We start from the raw sequence: 13,707 nt of genomic DNA on the forward strand, positions 1-13,707 counted from the left end.
AAGTAACAATTCCCAATTCCTTTGAAGGATATGCCATTCAAGGCACAAAACGTTGCGACTTTATCTGCAGATGCATTTCCCAATGACACGTGATCTTGTGATCTCTGATGTGCACTGCATTTTACAACAGCAACTTTCTCAGGCATTTGAATAGCTACAGCAACTCATGAATTCTCTCTCCATTTCTTATTGGTAAACCAGAAGAAGTTAGGAAACCCCTCTGTGACCAGATCTGGCCAGAATCATGCACAATGCTGAATCCATATTGTCTATCTGTGTAAATTGTCACTTTCATTGGATTTGAAATATGGCAGGCTCCAGTAAGAGCTGCGAATTCTGCTACTTGTGCAGAAAATATTCCTCGAAGCCATGAAGCTTCCAGTATGCCAGTGATACTACATAGTGCATATCCTGCTCTCAATGAGCCCACATTGTCTCTCAGGCAAGAACCATCAACAAAAATAATTTGATCACTTTATTTCAGGCAGGTATCGCTAATGTCTGCTCTGGGTTTTGTGCTTAACTCTGTAATTTCCAAATAATCATGTTACATATAATCTAATCTGTCAGAACCAATGTTTCCAATCGGGAGCAAGGTTTCTGGGTTAAGCACTGTACATCTCTTAATTGAAATATTTGGAGACCCCAAAATTGCTGTCTCAAATCTGGTCAGTCTTGAACTGGTCAGAAACTGTGCCTTAGAATGTGTAAGCAACATTTCTATTAAGTGAGGGGCCATTATAGTAAGGGGATAACCCATTACTGTACTCCCACTCTGAGCAATAATCTGCTCAATCCCTGCAATGAACCACAAACAACCAGGTAGAGCTGCTGTGACTGGATCCAAAGTAGCTGAAAAATATGCTACTGGGCGATTGACACAACCATGTGTCTGAGTCAAAACGGACAAGGAACATGCATTACGTTCATGACAAAATAACAGAAAACTCTTAGAGTGTCAGGCATACCTAAAGCTGGAGCTTGACACAAACACTCTTTCAGCTCAGAAAATGCTTTCATACAAGCTGCATCCAATATTATAGGATCGGAAACATGTTTATGTGTCAGCTTCTGTAATGGCTTTGAAAGAACTGAAAAATGTTGAATCCACTGATGACAGTAACCAACCATTCCTAGAAACATCCTCAGATCTTTCTGTGTACTTGGTACTTTCATCTGCAAAACGGTAGCTCTCTCTCAAAATTCTCCTAGTTCCTTTCTCAATCAAATGACCCAAATATTTCACCTCTTTTTGCAATTTAGCAGGTGACACCTTATGTCCATTGTCTCCCAGGAAGTTCAACAAAGCAATCGTATCATATTTACACCCTTCCTTTGTCTTTGAAGCGATCAACCGAGCATCAATGTATTGCACCAATGTCGATTGATATGGCATCACCAATGACTCCAAATTCTTTTTCAAGATCTGGTTGAAAATGGATGGTGATTCTGAAAATCCTTTTGGGATTCTACACCAACAGTAGACTTTGCCCAGAAATTTAAAACAAAATAGATATCTGCTGTCCTTATGAAGAGGCACAGAAAAGAATGCTTGACAGAGGTCTGAAACAGTAAACCATTCTGCATCACAAGGGATCTGAAATATTGTCACAGCTAGATTTGGCACCACTGGACAACATTTAATCACAATGTCATTTATTTTCCTCAAATCCTGTACAATACGAATTTTCCCATATGTTTCCGTAGACCCATTATTGGTGAATTACATGGGCTGCTCAACACTTCTTTCAGAATTCATTTCTCCATAAATTGCTCTATCAAAGGTTTTACACCTTAGATTGCATCAATCGTCTTTGGATACTGTGGAGTCTGTGGGAAAGCTACATTTGGCTTCACTGCTACTTTGACAGGTTCTACTCCTTTAATCAGCCCAATGTCCTTTCTTGAAAGATCCCAAACCTTAGACTTAACAGTCTTCTGTAATCAACCGGAAGATCTTTCACTTCAAAAACTGGAAAGAAACTAATCGAAGGAGCTTATCCAATTCCTGGCTCATCAAAACTAATCAAAGGAAATTCTTCAGACATTGACGCATTGCTAACAATAAGTGTCTGGTCTTCTTCATCATCACTGTTTGTTTGAATTTCAATTCCCTTATCTGAACAGGCAATTGAACATCTTGTTTTGTACAATAAATCTCTCCCCAGTAGTGACAATGAACTGGAATCGCAAACCACAAACTTGTGTAAACTTTTAAAATTACCAATTTTAACCAAAACTGGCTCTGTAATGGGGTTCATCAAATATTGATTCACAACACCTCAATTTGAATTGTCTTTCCTGATAAATACAAATCTGGAACCTCTGTAGATCTCACTGTTGAGGGTGTAGCTCCTGTATCAACCAGAAAAGAAACTTAGGGCCTCATTATGAACTCTGTGGGATTTCCCACCAAGTTCAGGCTGGCAGTCTAAACACAGACCGTCAGCCCGTTGCGGACCCCGCCGGCCCAATAAACAACATTCTGCTGAGCCGGTGGGCAGAAACAGTGTTTCCGCCAGCCGGCCCAGTAGAATGCTGGGCCTGGACATTGCCGACGGCCCCACATGGAGCCGTTGTCAATGTAGCAGTGCAGCGGGTACAGCAGCACCCTTTGCGCATATCAGTGCAGTGACATGCGTGACGGGGCGGCCCCGGAGCACCCCTTCCACCATCCTTTCCTGGCAGGGGAAACCACCAGGGAAAGGCTGGGGGAACACAGGTTCTTTATCCAGCGGGCAGTGCTGCTTGGAGCGCTGCCCTGTCGGTTAAGGAACTCCACCATCGTCAGGCTGCCTGGCAGCGGCAGCCTGGCGGTGGTGGAGTTGCACCTGTGGCGGTCTCCCTGCGAACAAAATATGGCGGTCCAGACCACCATGCCGGTAATTTCTGCCACTGCCGGCATGGCGGTCCAGATCGCCATGTTCATAATGGCCACCTTAGTGTCCATGCACTTTTTTCTTACCACAAGGACCTTTCTGATCCACTTCTAATGAAGCAGCCATCACACACTCCTCCTTATCTGAACTATCCGAAAGTCATACATCATTTATTTCATTCTCACTATGTACGGGAAATTGTTGAACTGCATTAGTACTATTACTCTGATTTATTTTCTAAACTGTGACCACTAGAGAAAGCATCACTTGTTGCTGATCCATAGGACTCTGTGGTACTTGCAATTGTCTAGGTATTTGAATTTGTTGTGCAGGCACCATCTGCACTTGTGGCTGCATCTGCTGTAACTGAGGCATTTGTACTTGTTGTACCTGCGGCTGTACACTTTTTACTTGTTGCATGGGCTGTAATGGTTGAAAACCCAGTATCGGATTTACACTGTTCCGGAAATGTTGAATTTTACCTCTCATTCTCGTCCTCTCATATTCTGAAAAGCATTGACACCATTCATTTGTTGAATAACATTTCCTTGATTCAACATTGGACACTGTCTTTTCCAATGCCCGATTCCTCCGCAACATGACAAGGTAACATTCTTTTTCCCTGCGGCTCTCCTTGCTTCATCACAGAATTTCAATCTACACCTTGATTAACAATCAGAAGTGTCATTCCACCACAACCTTTACCTCTGCCTTGATTCTGAACATAATCTGATTCTGAAACATGACATTTCCCTGCTGCTGTTGAGGCTGAAAACTCCCCTGAATCCCTGTCTGTGCAGCTTTGATCTGCATCACCATCGCTTTCTCTTTCAACTCTTTCTGTTTCAGTTCAATCTCATCACTACAGTATTTTGCATACTGCAACACCTCATCAATCGGCTTTGCTTGCAGCAAATCAAATGATTCTTAATCAGCTCACTAATTTCTGTTCTCAATCCTTCGACAAACCTGAACACAAAATGAAACATATCTTTCAGCACGATTGTTTCTGTACCACTGTAAAGTTTAAATGCTTTTAACAACCTTTCATAGTATGAATGAATTGATTCTTTCGCCTCTTGAGCTGCCCTATCTATGCCTTACCAGTCAATGTTTTTCGGCAAAATTCTCATTTTTAGGAATTCAATGACCTTATAGTAACACTTCATTACCTCAGGAGATGGTGCACCTGTTGTCAGATCTCTTTGCGGCTCACTTGTTGGCCAATCTACACTCCTCTTGCACTCAATCCACAAATCTGCTGGAACAATGATTTCGAAAAGAGTGTTCAAATCTTCTCACAGGTATTTCGCAAGTTTCACAAACCTATCTGTCTGCTGGTACCATTCCACTAGTTTCTCCCTCAACCAGGGGTATTTATTTGTAAGTGATAAAATATCACTTCTACTCCAAGGGACACAAACAAAATTCCCTCTGGGAATCTCTCATGGGTGAAACCTTTACTGCCTCTTTAATCAGTGATACATCTCTCGAAGGAGTGTCTGAACTCTTCTTCAGTCTTTCTCTTTTCTTGACCCATCCCTGCAGACCTCATGTGTTTAAAATCTTCAGCTTCTAGATTTCAACTATAATTTCTCTTTAGGCATTTTGGTGGTCATTACAACCCTGGCGGACGGTGTTAAAGCGGCGGTAACACCGCCAACAAGCCGGCGGTAAAATTTTTGGAATTATGACCGTGTCGGAAACCGCCAACAAAGACAGCCACTTTAACACTCCGACCGCCACGGCGGTACAGACAAACAGCGCGGCGGTGACCGCCAACAGACAGGCGGAAGACAATGTACCGCCCACAGTATCACAACCTACCAATCCCCCACCTTTTCCGGGGCGGATTCACTGCGGATAAAAACAAGGCGGAAACAGCCATTTCAAAAGGAAAACGCTCACCTCTCCACATCCCACGAGGAAACAGGGCACCATGGATCCGGAACTCCATATTCTGCCAGCGATAGTCTTCCTGCTCCTGTACGAGGATCATCAATGCCGGCAGCGAAGAGCACGGTGAGTACTGCACCTACGACATAGGGGAGGCAAAAACACAGGGACACACACAACCAACATCCCGACCCCCACCCCGACCCTCACCCACTACAACACACACACCAATGTTTATCTATACATTACAGTAACACCCCCCAACCCCCCCGGACGAATGCAAAGACAAAAGGAAAAAAGTGGAACCATTGTAATATGTCAAAATACAGTCAGCAAATATATACAGATATATATACACATTAAACAAAATATACACCTCGATTAGTAGTGCAGGTAATGCACCATTCATTGTCCGTGGACCACTGGGCCCAAAATGCATGGGCGAGGCCCACACAAGATACCTGATCAAAACGGAGAGAACACTGCTGGGGCATCAGATAGAAATACAACAGGCACCTCAGGGGGAAGGGAAGGGGGGGCACCTCAGACGGAAGAGTGCACCATGCCAGATCCACGAGGGGGCTCCATGCCCATTGATGTATCCTGGGGAGTGCAAAGCCACAGTCTCTCAAGTCTCTACAGTGGGTGGGTTGCCCACTGTTCCATCCTGGGGAGTGCAAAGCAACAGTCTCTCAAGTCTCACAAGTGGGTGGCTTGCCCACTGTTCAATCCTGGGGAGTGCAAAACCACAGTCTCTCAAGTCTCTACAGTGGGTGGGTTGCCCACTGTTCCATCCTGGGGAGTGCAAAGCCACAGTCTCTCAAGTCTCACAAGTGGGTGGCTTTCCCATTGTTCAATCCTGGGGAGTGCAAAGCCACAGTCTCTCAAGTCTCACAAGTGGGTTGCTTGCCCACTGTTCAATCCTGGGGAGTGCAGTCTCTCAAGTCTCTACAGTGGGTGGGTTGCCCACTGTTCCATCCTGGGGAGTGCAAAGCCACAGTCTCTCAAGTCTCACAAGTGGGTGGCTTGCCCACTGTTCAATCCTGTGGAGTGCAAAGCCACAGTCTCTCAAGTCTCTACAGTGGGTGGTTTGCCCACTGTTCCATCCTGGGGAGTGCAAAGCCACAGTCTCTCAAGTCTCACAAGTGGGTGGCTTGCCCACTGTTCAATTCTGGGGAGTGCAAAGCCACAGTCTCTCAAGTCTCTACAGAGGGTGGGTTGCCCACTGTTCCATCCGGGGGAGTGCAAAGCCACAGTCTCTCAAGTCTCACAAGTGGGTAGCTTGCCCACTGTTCAATCCTGGGGAGTGCAAAGCCACAGTCTCTCAAGTCTCTACAGTGGGTGGCTTACCCACTGTTCCATCCTGGGAAGTGCAAAGCCACAGTCTCACAAGTGGATAACAGTCTCCACTGGTGCTGGAGGGGGACTGGTGCCCAGAGTGCAGCACACACCCCATGACGGTCCTAATTGCGTCACTGCCCCTGCCGCAAATGGGCTAGCGGTGCATTCCATGGCGGTCTTTGCCCTGTTCAGCGGTCCCTGGCCTATTCAGCGGTGCTTGTGTTGCCAGTGTCAGACCTGTTCAGCTGTGCATTCCATGGCGGTCTTTGCCCTGTTCAGCGGTCCATGGCCTGTTCAGCGGTGCTTGCGTTGCCAGTGTCAGACCTGTTCAGCTGTGCATTCCATGGCGGTCTTTGCCCTGTTCAGCAGTCCCTGGCCTGTTCAGCGGTGCTTGCGTTGCCAGTGTCAGACCTGTTCAGCGGTGCATTCCATGGCGGTCTTTGCCCTGTTCAGGAGTCCCTGGCCTGTTCAGCTGTGCTTGCCAAGGCAGTCCCTCATTGCCCAGCAGGGCTGTGGCTGGCGGTCCTTCATGGGTCAGCTGGGCTGTGTGGCCCTCCTGGCCATCTGGGCTGTGGCTGGCGGTGGCCTCCTGGCCAGTGACGATAGGGCTGGCCTCTTGGGCAGTGACTCTGGTGGTGGCCTCCTGGCCAGTGACGATGGGGCTGGCCTCTTGGGCAGTGACTCTGGCGGTGGCCTCCTGGCCAGTGACGATGGGGGTGGCCTCCTGGGCAGTGACTCTGGTGGTGGCCTCCTGGCCAGTGACGATGGGGCGGGCCTCTTGGGCAGTGACTCTGGCGGTGGCCTCTTGGCCAGTGACGATGGGGCTGGCCTCCTGGGCAGTGACTCTGGTGGTGGCCTCCTGGCCAGTGACGATGGGGCTGGTGGTGGCCTCCTGGGCAGTGGGGATGATGGTGGTCCTCTCCGCCGTGCTGCTCCTCCCAGACTTTGGAGATTTCTTCTGCCCCTTCCCCACCTTGGGAGGAGTCACAGCTGAGTCGACACTCCCTCCGGGACCCTTGTGAGCGGCTTTGCTGGGTGGAGTCTTCCCCCTCTCCCGCCGGGCACTGTCCAACTTCTGGTGCTTCACAGGGGGGGGGGACTGGCTGTGCTCTGGCTCTGTGCCACACTGGCTGGCCTGGTGGCTGGTGCACTCCACATACCTGTAACAACAGGCACCACTGGTCCCGGAGATTTCTTGGCTGAGATGCTAGTACGGGACCTATGAGTTGGAGGCAGGGGGGAGGCTAGAGACAGGGACAATGGCTGCCATCAGTGCTGAGGCCAGAGTTTGCAGGGTTCGATGAAGGGCAGCCTGACCAGAATGAATGCCCTCCAGGAATGCATTAGTGTGTTGCAATTCTCTTTCTACACCCTGGGTGGCATTCAAAATGGTAGACTGCCCAACAGTGAGGGACCTGAAGCGGTCAATGGCCTCCTCACTGAGGGCAGCAGAGGTGACAGAGGCAGGGCCTGAGGTGCCTGGGGCGAAGGTGATGCCCACCCTCCTGGGTGAGCGGGCACGGGCACACGCTGAGGGGCTGCTGGGAGGGCGGTGCTGGTAGGGGGGGTGGCAGCTGTACCTGTAGAAGTGGGGGGCACAGATGTTGCCGCCACCACAAGGGAGCTCCCATCGGAGGACGAGTCCGTGTCGCTGGTTGCAGATCCTGTGACCGCCGTGGTGCTCCCCTCGCCCTCCATCCCACTGGTGTATTCTGAGTCCGTGGTGTGGCCCTCCATGGCCATGTGGGATGCAGCTCCCTCGTGCTCCGGTGCCACTGTACCTCTGCCTGATGATGCTGATGCACACAAGAACAGGGAGACCACAAAAAGGGGGGGGACGACAGAAGAAAGACAGGTTGAGTGCATGGCTTACCGCTACCGTTGGCGGACAATACAGACACAGCAGCCCCCTGCACTACGTCGCGCTGTTGGGCTCTACAGATGCAATTCCTGGGATATGGCCTACAAGGCTATGGACGACATCTGCACACATAGATGACACAGGGTCATGAATACCTGTACTTGGCATTCTACAGAGGTGGGCTGGGGTGCCACTTGGCCTGCATTACGGAGGGGCCTAGCCTACGGAACTCGCCCTGGCCTAGGGAAACCCACAGCCCTCCTCCCCCACCCAGACACCTTCACTGCGCGCAAAGTCCGCTGAATGATGTTGTACTCACCCCCTTGTGTCTGCTGTGATGCCCTCAAGCGCCCATCCAACTCAGGGTAGGCCACCGCCAGGATCCGGAACATCAGGGGGGTCATGGTTCGACGGGCACCCCTCCCACGTTGGGAGGCCATCCCCAGCTGAGCCTCCGCTGTCTTCTTGCTCCAGCGGCGAATGTCTTCCCATCTCTTCCGGCAGTGGATGCTCCATCTGTGGTGGACCCCCAGGGTCCGGACGTCCTTGGCGATGGCATGCCAAATATCCTTCTTCTGGTGGGCGCTGACCTACATGACATGTACAGGGGAAGAAGAGAAGTCATTAACAACTGCACCGTCTAAGTGAGTGGCCCACATCCATACCCTTGCCATGTGGCACATGCATTCACATTCCATCATGCATGCAGAACTGTGCCCCCTTCATTGTTACAACCAGCCCTCTCCACACAGGCATAGCCCATACAACATGCTCCCTATGTACTTACCTGTTGGTCTGGAGGACCGTAGAGTAGCGTGTACTGGGGGAGGACCCCATCCACGAGCTTCTCCAACTCCTCTGCAGTGAAGGCAGGGGCCCTTTCCCCAGACGCACGAGCCATTGTCTCTTCCAGACCGAGGTCACAGCAGCACTTGCAGTGTAGGTCCTCACCTGTCGAAGATCAGGTATCGAGTGATTCAACAGCTAGAAAATGGCGGTCACGTCCGCAGCGGTGCGTAACATCACCGCCGGCGTACTTTGTCATTGGCTCCTGGGATCCATAGGGTCCAATGTTAACCAATGCAACATTGCGCCGCGTTCTTCGACCGCCTACCGCGACGGTGTACCATGCCAGCGCAGTTACCTCACATCCCATTGTCCCACTTTAGAGGTCAGGCAGACGCCATTTCAGGGGCCCACATGTCCTAATTACCGACTGCATCACACAGACCTAATCCTTGTCGCACAACACAAATACAGGCCACATTTTGGGGGTCATTCCAACCCTGGCGGTCGGTGATAAAGCGGCGGCCAACCCGCCAACAGGCAGGCGGTCCAAAACATGGAATTCTGACCCTGGCGGGAACCGCCAATACAGACCGCCATCTTAACACTCCGCCCGCCACGGCGGGACAGACAAACAGCACGGCGGTCACCGCCAACAGGCAGGCGGCAGACAATGTACCGCCCACCCTATCACAACTCACCAATCCGCCACCTTTTCCGGGGCGGGAGCCCCGCCGATAAAAACACGGCGGAAACAGACTACGAACGGGAAAACGCTCACCTATACACACTCCACGAGGACGGAGGACAGCATGGAACCCGAATTAAACATCCTACCAGCTATTGTCTACCTGCTCATCTACCACGAGTACGAACGCCGGCGCAGACGACAACAGTGAGTACTGCACCTACGACACAGGGGAGGGGGGAGGAGGAAAGCTAACGGGCACACACATACGCCATACACCCACGCCCCCACCCCAAATATCTACACACCAATGCAGAGCAACAAGTCAGAGTGACACCCCCCAAACCCACCGGGATAATGCAAAGACACAAATAAAATGATCTTTAAAATATATGTATAATAAAGCTCCATTGAAGTCATGGGAAATATGCAAAATTAAAGATACAACATAAGGAATGAACATAGTTAAAAATATATACATAGGCAATAAGTCCTGCCCATTCTGTCAAAGTTCCATAGTCCGTGGGCCAATGTGCACAAACACAGGGGCAAAGCCCACACACGAGACCAGATACCATTGGAGAGAACACTGCTGGGGCATCAGATGATAAAACTACAGGCACCTCAGGGGGAAGGGAAGGGGGGGCACCTCAGCCACATGAGTCCACGACGCCAGATCCACGAGGGGCATCCATGCCCACTGTGCCATCCTGGGGAGTGCAAAACCACAGTCTCACAAGTCTCTACAGTGGGTGGGTTGCCCACTGTGCCATCCTGGGGAGTGCAAAGCCACAGTCTCACAAGTCTCTACAGTGGGTGGCTTGCCCACTGTGCCATTCTGGGGAGTGCAAAGCCACAGTCCATCAGGTGGATTACCGACTCCACTGTTAATGGAGGAGCCATGGTGCCCAGAGTGCTTCGTGATGCCCTGCTCGACACAGAACCGGCACTGTCAATGGGCCAGCGGTGCTTGAGACGGCGGTGCCCAGCGGAGCGGTGCTTGACAGGAAGGGCCCAGCGGAGCGGTGCTTGACAGGAAGGGCCCAGCGGAGCGGTGCTTGAGACGTCGGTGCCCAGCGGAGCGGTGCTTGAGACGGCGGTGCCCAGCGGAGCGGTGCTTGACAGGAAGGGCCCAGCAGAGCGGTGCTTGACAGGAAGGGCCCAGCGGAGCGGTGCTTGAGACGGCAGTGCCCAGCGGAGCGGTGCTTGACAGGAAGGGCCCAGCAGAGCGGTGCTTGACAGGAAGTGCCCAGCGGAGCGGTGCTTGACAGGAAGGGCCCAGCGGAGCGGTGCTTGACAGGAAGTGCCCAGCGGAGCGGTGCTTGAGACGGCGGTGCCCAGCTGAGCGGTGCTTGACAGGAAGGGCCCAGCGGAGCGGTGCTTGAGACGGCGGGCCCCTGTTCAGCGGTGCTTCTCACGGCGGGCCCCTGTTCAGCGGTGCTTCTCACGGCGGGCCCCTGTTCAGCAGTTCTTCTCACGGCGGGCCCCTGTTCAGCGGTTCTTGTCACGGCGGGCCCCTGTTCAGCGGTTCTTCTCATGGCGGGCACCTGTTCAGCGGTTCTTGTCACGGCGGGCCCCTGTTCAGCGGTGCTTCTCACGGCGGGCCCCTGTTCAGTGGTGGGGCCCCTGTTCAGCGGTTCTTCTCACGGCGGGCCCCTGTTCAGCGGTGCTTCTCACGGCGGGCCCCTGTTCAGCGGTTCTTCTCACGGCGGGCCCCTGTTCAGCGGTTCTTGTCACGGCGGGCCCCTGTTCAGCGGTTCTTCTCACGGCAGGCCCCTGTTCAGCGGTGCTTCTCACGGCGGGCCCCTGTTCAGCGGTTCTTCTCACGGCGGGCCCCTGTTCAGCGGTGCTTCTCACGGCGGGGCCCTGTTCAGCGGGGCCTCTCACGGCGGGGCCATGTTCAGCGGTGCCTCTCACGGCGGGCCCCTGTTCAGCGGTTCTTCTCACGGCAGGCCCCTGTTCAGCAGTTCTTTTCACGGCGGGCCCCTGTTCAGCGGTTCTTGTCACGGCGGGCCCCTGTTCAGCGGTGCTTCTCACGGCGGGCCCCTGTTCAGCGGTGCTTCTCACGGCGGGCCCCTGTTCAGAGGTTCTTCTCACGGCGGGCCCCTGTTCAGTGGTGCTTCTCACGGCGGGGCCCTGTTCAGCGGTGCCTCTCACGGCGGGGCCCTGTTCAGCGGTGCTTCTCACGGCGGGCCCCTGTTCAGTGGTTCTTGTCACGGCGGGCCCCTGTTCAGCGGTTCTTGTCACGGCGGGCCCCTGTTCAGCGGTTCTTGTCACGGCGGGCCCCTGTTCAGCGGTGCCTCTCACGGCGAGCCCCTGTTCAGCGGTGCTTCTCACGGCGGGGCCCTGTTCAGCGGTGCCTCTCACGGCGGGCCCTGTTCAGCGGTGCTTCTCACGGCGGGCCCCTGTTCAGCGGTTCTTCTCACGGCGGGCCCCTGTTCAGCGGTTCTTGTCACGGCGGGCCCCTGTTCAGCGGTGCTTGTCTTGTGTTTCTAGGGAGCCAGACCTGGCCAAGACTTCACGCTCACTCGCCATCCGACGTTGTGGTCGCGGGGCCCTCCTGTGATGGAGTCCTGGGCCCGTGGGTGTCGTCCATCACAACCGGAATGGGGCTGGTGGGGCCCTCCTGGGCAGCTCGCCTGCTGCCTGACTTCTCCGCCCGGCTGCCCTTGCCCTCCTTTGCTAAAGCCCTGTGGCCCTTGCCTCCCTTTGATGATGTGGCAGGTGACGGGGCAAGGCTACTGTCCTTGGTGGCAGCCGTCTCAGGCTTGTCGCGCCGGCCCTTAGTTTTCCTTGTCCTCTTCCCAGGGGGTGGGCTGGCTGTCCCCTTGCTGCTGGCCGATGTTCCTGCCCTAGGAGCTGGTGGACTCCAATAGCCCTGCACTATGGTCATAGTAGATGCAGGGCTGGTGGTGGCTGAGGTGCTTTTTTTACTCTTACCAGATGGAGGGGGTGGGTCAGTGATTGGAACGAGCTCAAGGTTGGAAAGGAACTGCACTTGGGAAGGACAGGGACGGGTAGGTGTAGTGGGTATGGGAGTGGAGGAAGAGGATGTGGTTGTAGGAGAGTCAAGTGTGCTGTCTTTGGGTGCAGGTGCTTGTGACGGAGGCTGTCGTGAGGTGGATGGCTGTTGGGTGGGTGGCTGCCTGCGTTTGTGTGGTTTGGAAGAGGGGGTGACAGACACACTGGGAGAGGACACAGGGGACGTGTAAATGGCAGTGGGGGTGGTGACTGCACGTGTGCGGACTGTAATGGAGGGTGTGCTGGTGATGGAAGTACTGGCTGATGGTGGTGTGCATGCAGGTGTGAGTGGAGACGTCACAGGGAGGGAGGAGGGAGAAGAGGAGGTGGGGGACACAGAGGTGGTAGTGACTGTTGGCATGTCTGCATCTGGATGTTCCTTGGGTGAATGCTTGTGGGATCTGTGGTGCTTATGTCTGGATGAGCTGCCCTTGGGTGTAGAGGTGTGTGCAGGCTGGTCTGATGGTGTGGATGGGATAGGCAGAGGAACAGGAGACTGGGACTGGGTGGAGGGAGTTTGAAGAGGGAGGCTGGAGACAGGGACAATGGCTGCCGTCAGTGCTGAGGCCAGAGCGTTGAACGATCGCTGATGGGCAGCCTGACCCGAATGAATGCCCTCCAGGTATGCATTGCTCCGATGCACCTCCCTTTCAACACCCTGGATGGCATTCAAAAGGGTAGACTGCCCAACAATGAGCGTCCTGAGGAGGTCAATGACCTCCTCACTGAGGGCAGCAGGGGTAACTGGGGCAGGGCCTGAGGTGCCTGGGGCGAAGGAGATGCCCGCCTTCCTGGGCGAGCGGGCACGGAGCGAAGGCTGAGGGGCTGCTGGGAGGGCGGCGCTGGTGCGCTGGGTGGCGGCTGTACCTGTTGTGGCGGTGGGCACGGATGTTGCCGCCACCGCAAGGGAGCTCCCTTCCGAGGACGTGTCGGTGTCGCTGACGTCTCCACGGGTCCCCGTTGTGGAGCTCCACTCGCCCTCTGTCTCACTGGTGTACTCGGAGTCTGTTGCATGGCCCTCCGGGGCCATGTGGGATGCAGCTCCCTCGTGCGCCGATACCACTTCTCCTCCGCCTGATGATGCTAATGCACACATGAACAGGAAGACAAAGAAAAGGGGGGGGGGAGAAATGAAGACAGGTTGAGTGCATGCATTGGCAACACCGTTGGCAGAGAGGACAGACACAGAAGCCCCTTGCACCAGGCCGCGCAATCGGGGTACACTACTCAGTTAT

Source organism: Pleurodeles waltl, chromosome 3_1, assembly GCF_031143425.1.
Source record: "Pleurodeles waltl isolate 20211129_DDA chromosome 3_1, aPleWal1.hap1.20221129, whole genome shotgun sequence".
In the NCBI taxonomy this organism is placed as follows: Eukaryota; Metazoa; Chordata; class Amphibia; order Caudata; family Salamandridae; genus Pleurodeles; species Pleurodeles waltl.